Source organism: Triticum aestivum, chromosome 7A (genome assembly GCF_018294505.1).
Source record: "Triticum aestivum cultivar Chinese Spring chromosome 7A, IWGSC CS RefSeq v2.1, whole genome shotgun sequence".
In the NCBI taxonomy this organism is placed as follows: Eukaryota; Viridiplantae; Streptophyta; class Magnoliopsida; order Poales; family Poaceae; genus Triticum; species Triticum aestivum.
The window spans coordinates 212,697,152-212,703,282 of NC_057812.1; positions in this window are offsets into that span (position 1 = coordinate 212,697,152).

The window sequence follows — 6,131 nt, forward strand, 5'->3', positions numbered from 1 at the left end:
GAAAGAGGAGGGGTTGAGGGTTGATACGTCTCCGTCGTATCTACTTTTCCAAACACTGTTGCCCTTGTTTTGGACTCTAACTTGCATGATTTGAATGGAACTAACCCGGACTGATGTTGTTTTCAGCAGAATTGCCATGGTGTTATTTATGTGCAGAAACAAAAGTTCTCGGAATGACCTGAAACTCCACAGAGATTATTTTTGAAAATAATAAAAAAATACTGGCAAAGAATCAAGGCCAGGGGGCCCACACCCTAGCCACAAGGGTGGGGGGCGCGCCTGCCCCCCTGGGCGCACCCCCTGCCTCATGGGCCCCCTGGAGCTCCACCGACCTCAACTCCAACTCCATATATTCGTGTTCGGGGAGAAAATAATCAGAGAGAAAGATTCATTGCGTTTTACGATACGAAGCCGCCGCCAAGCCCTAAACTCTCTTGGGATGGCTGATTTGGAGTCCGTTCGGGGCTCCGGAGAGGGGAATCCGTCGCCGTCGTCATCATCAACCATCCTCCATCACCAATTTCATGATGCTCACCGCCGTGCGTGAGTAATTCCATCGTAGGCTTGTTGGACGGTGATGGGTTGGATGAGATTTATCATGTAATTGAGTTAGTTTTTGTTAGGGTTTGATCCATAGTATCCACTATGTTTAGAGATTGATGTTGTTATGACTTTGCTATGCTTAATGCTTGTCACTAGGGCCCGAGTGCCATGATTTCAGATCTGAACTTATTATGTTTTCATGAATATATGTGAGTTCTTGATCCTATGTTGCAAGTCTATAGTCACCTACTATGTGTTATGATCCGGCAACCCCGAAGTGACAATAATCGGGACCACTCCCGGCGATGACCGTAGTTTGAGGAGTTCATGTATTCACTATGTGTTAATGCTTTGGTCCGGTACTCTATTAAAAGGAGGCCTTAATATTCCTTAGTTTCCATTAGGACCCCGCTGCCACGGGAGGGTAGGACAAAAGATGCCATGCAAGTTATTTTCCATAAGCACGTATGACAATATTCGGAATACATGCCTACATTACATTAATGAATTGGAGTTAGTTCTGTGTCACCCTATGTTATGATTGTTACATGATGAACCACATCCGGCATGATTCTCCATCACCGATCCATTGCCTACGAGCTTTCCATATATTGTTCTTCGCTTATTTACTTTTCCATTGCTATTGTTATCATCACTACAAAATACCAAAAACATTACTTTTGCTACCGTTACTTTTGCTATCGTTACCACTACTATCATATTACTTTGCTACTAAACACTTTGCTGCAGATATTAAGTTTCCAGGTGTGGTTGAATTGACAACTCAGCTGCTAATACTTGAGAATATTCTTTGGCTCCCCTTGTGTCGAATCAATAAATTTGGGTTGAATACTCTACTGTCACAGCCCTAGAGCTTGCTTGTAACTAGTGGCATTGCATCCATGCATCATGTCTAAATTTCTTTAAATTTGAATTGGGGAATTGGAGAGCCTCAGAAATCATTTAAAAAAATGATGATCAACATTAAAAATTGCTTCAAATGTTTCCAAGGAAATGTTCCTTTTCAGCTATGAAAAAATATTGGCAAGAATAAAATGCAAACCAATATTTTTGGAGTGACCGAAACATTTATTTTGGGCCTTTGAATTAATTCAATAACTATTTGCATTGGATATATATTTGATATATAAATAATATATGTCCAATAATACTGGAACATTTTATGTGGTTTGGTATATTTTAGTTCTAGCCACATAACTATTTTCAGGATTTTATAAAATGGTTTAGTATTTTACTAAACTAAAACAACACAGAACAAAATAAATAAAAAAACAGAAATAGGAAAAGCAGAGAGGAGAGAAACCCTACCTGGCGCTCACCTCTCAGCCCACCTGGCCCAATTCCAGCGGCCCAGCCCATCGAACCGCCACCGTCTCCCACCTCGCGCCAGAAGGACGCGAGGCGTGTGGCCACCGCACGCCGGCACGCGCCGAGCCACCTCCTGCTTGCCGCTCTCCTTCCTCGACGCTCTGGACGCCTCCCCCGAGCGCCACGCACCTCCCTGCCTCTCTCCCTCACTCTCCCGCGCTCTCACCCCCTTCCCTAGATCTCTCCCTCTCTCGCCCGACCGCTGCCGCCGCCGCCGTCCACTACCACCGCAGCCACCGCCGTCGTTTCGCCCTACTAGAGAGTCCATCGGCTCCGCCTAGTTCCCTGCTACCTCTCCGTTGAGACACGCGTCGTCGGATGCCCTGCTGCCTCGCCAGCGACCCGTCTTCTCCACGCACGGCCGCCGGACGCCGTTTGTCGATTCGCCGTCTCCGCCGCCTCCCCGAGCACGCCGACCTGCTCTGCAACCTCACAGTGAGCCCCCGCTCCGAACCCCTCTCTCCCCGCCGAAGTTCTCCTCCTCCAGCCGCCTTTTCCACCAAAGCCACGAGCTCCTCGCTGCCGGTGATGGTGCAGACGAGGCCATGGGCACTACAGCCCGTATCAGAGCACACCAGTGTGCTCAGCGCGCCTCCACGAACCTGCAGCTACCAGTAGCTCCGCCTCCCGTGCCCTCTAGCACCATACTCGGCTGCTCCCGAACACCGGCCGCCGCCACGAGCTCGACTCCGGCGAGCTCGATCCACCCCAACCCCTCCCATTTGGCTCTCTGGATGCGCAAGAGCGAGGGCTATGCCCTGGTGCCCTCAGCGCGCCAATCCGACGCCCCTAGCGCAAGTCCGGCGTGCCCCCGCCGTGTTCTGTGGTCGCCGCCGGCTGGTCTCCGACGTGCTGACGTGGCGCCATCGTTAGGGGCAAATGACCCTGCTAATTAACCCCTGTGTCACTGACAGGTGGGCCCAGAGCCCTGCTAATTTTAGCTTAGCGCTAACTAACTTTTAGTTAACCCACTTAGTCGCTGACATGTGGACCCATCCCTGTTAGTTATTAGTTAGGTTTAGTTAGTGCTAATTAACCTAGATTAGTGCTTAACCTAACACTAGTTAACACGGTTAGTTAGTTGTGTCACTGACGTGTGGACCCCACACGTCAGGTTTGACCTGGGGCGCCTAGTTGACTCTGCTGACGTCACAGTGACGTGGTGCTGACGCCATAAATCATTTTCTGGATTTATTATTATTCAGGAAATTTCAGAAAATGCCCTAAACTTCAATAAATCATAGAAAATCAACCGTAAGTCAGAATGAAATAATTTATATATGAAAAATTATCAGAAAAATTCAAGGAATCCATCTGTACCATTTTCAAGCATGTTTGAACAATGTTTGTCCTCTGTTTTGGACAAAACAAATAAAGGGCATTTAAATAATCATATATGGAGTTGGAGTTTGAATCATGTATTCAAACCAACTTCATTTAAATCATAGCTAGGTGCATTAGCTCAAAACACCGGCATATTGCCATGTCATTATCATGCATCATATTGTTGCATTGCATTGATTGTGTTTCTTCTTGTTTGTTGGTGGTTGTTCCCTCTCGATAGACGTGGTTTCGACGATGAGATCGATGACACTGATGGAGAGCTATATTATCTTCGGAAGTGCCAGGCAAGCAAAACCCCCTTGTTCATTCCGATACAATCCCACTCTCTCGCTTCTGCTCTCGTTTACTGCATTAGGACAACAATGATTCAACTGTTACTTGCTGCGGTAGCTGAACCCCTTTATCCTTTGCATGACCTGTCATTCCACAGTAAATAGATGAAACCCACTAGCATGAGTAGAAGTTGTTTGAGCCCTGTTGTGCCTACTCATTCATGCTTGTTGTCATGCCTGCTACTGCTTAGAGTTGAGTCAGGTCTGATTCATCGGGGATGAATCAGAGGTGTGTGAACATGTCCTACTGTGTGTGAGCTAAGTGTGCGAATACGATTTGGTAAAGGTAGCGGTGAGAGGCCATGTAGGAGTACATGGTGGGTTGTCTCATTGCAGCCGTCCTCAGGAACTGAGTTCTGTGTTTGTGATCCATGATTCAGCTACTACCACGCATTGGGCCCGAAACCAATGGACCCTCCCGGCTTCTTAATCACCCTTGTCCTCTGTCCAGGAGTTGCAAGTAGTTTCTGGTGTTTGTAGTATGCTGGAGGCCGTGGGCAGCGCTGACCGGAGGGGTGGGCTGTGATGCGGTAGGCATGTGGCACGGTGTACCGGGCGCCCGTTTGGTGTCTCGGGAACCCTGCACACATCGTTTGGGGCTGTGAGCGAAACTCCAGCCGGATCTCCTCATGGATGGAACCCGAATAGGCGATAAACCTGGACTAGAGACTTGAGTGTTTAGGTAGGCCGTGGCCGACACCCTCGTTGGGCTTCCGCTTGAAGGTTGCCGAGTACATGTCGTGTAAACGGCGGTAAGTGGTGAGAGCGTGTGTGAAGAAGTACACCCCTGCAGGGTTAACATCATCTATTCGAATAGCCGTGTCCGCGAAAAGGACTTCTGGGTTGCTTATATCAGTTCATAGACAAGTGAAAGTGGATACTCTAAAATACGCAAGATAAGCGTGAGTGCTATGGATGGCGTTCTCGTAGGGAGACGGGAGCGGATCCATAGTGGTGTATTGATATGGTGAATATGTGGACTCGTGTGCGCCACCTCAAAAGAGTTACTTGCAGTCGTAGTTCAGGATAGCCACCGAGTCAAAGCTGGCTTGCTGCAGTTAAACCCCACCATCCCTTTGTTGATAATGATGCATATGTAGTTAGTTCTGATGTAAGTCTTGCTGGGTACATTTGTACTCACGTTGCCTATTTATGCTTTTGCAGAGAGACTTCAGTCTCGCTAGTAGTTCCGCGTGGTCTTCGACGTTTAGCTTGTTACCTCAGCTACGATCTTGTGCCCTCGGCAGGATCTGGTAGATAGTCAGGCTTCTCAGCCATTTTCATTTCTAGATGTCTGTACTCAGACATGTTAAGCTTCCGCATGTGCTTTGACTTGTATGCTCTGAATGTTGGGTCATGAGACCCCTGTTTGTAATATCCCACTCCTCGGAGCCTAATGAATACTTACTTGAGTCGTAGAGTCATGTTGTGATGCCATGTTGTATTTGCACATATCGAGCATATTGTGTGTATGTATTGAAATGCTTGGTATGTGTGGGATCTGACTATCTAGTTGTTTATCTTTGGTAGCCTCTCTTACCGGGAAATGTCTCCTAGTGTTTCCATTGAGCCATGGTAGCTTGCTACTGCTCCGGAACACTTAGGCTGGTCGGCATGTGTCCTTCTTCGTTCCTGTGTCTGTCCCTTCGGGGAAATGTCACGCATTGAGTACCGGAGCCCTGTTAGCCCGCTACAGCCCGGTTTACCGGAGTCCTGCTAGCCTAGTGCTACAGCCCGGACCCACTTGCTGATGACCGACACGTTCGATGCTGGGTCATGGATGCCTGTCCCTGTAAGTCTGTGCCACTTTGGGTTTACGACTAGTCATGTCAGCCCGGGCTCCTTGTCATATGGATGCTAGCGACATCATCATATACGTGTTCCAAAAGGCGCAAACGGTCCCGGGCAAAGGTAAGACGGCACCCGTGGGAATACCGTGCGTGAGGCCGCAAAGTGATATGAGGTGTTACATGCTAGATAGATGTGGCATTGAGTCGGGGTCCTGACAGCTTTGGTATCAGAGCTTGACTGCCTGTAGGTTACCAAGCCAAACTGGTCGAAGTTGAGTCTAGAAATTCTTTAGTTATATAAGGGAATTGATTGTGGGATGGAACGTAAGGCTCTTTTTACTCCTTATACCTCATGCCCTTCTGATCTGAGTCATCTTATCTTTCCTACGGGGATTAAGAACTAGGCTATCTCTTCTTTCTATCAGGATCACGTGTTACTAATCCGTAGACTTATAAGATTGTTGGATTTAAGCTTGAGTTCAGTTCCTACGACTTCTGTATGTTAATTGTTGATCTCGAAACCTTGATATTGTGCTTCTGAGTGGTTATGCCACCATTTTTGTGATTGTCTCAAATCTTTTGAGCATTTACAGCTGTTATGCTGTCCGAGTCATTCCAGGTTTCTAAATAGTCTGATGCATTTGCAAATCCTTTCTTTCCGTTCCCGATGTCCTTTATGGTCAGAATAAGCACACTAACCAGTGCGTTGAGGTAATTTATTGCCTCGACATAT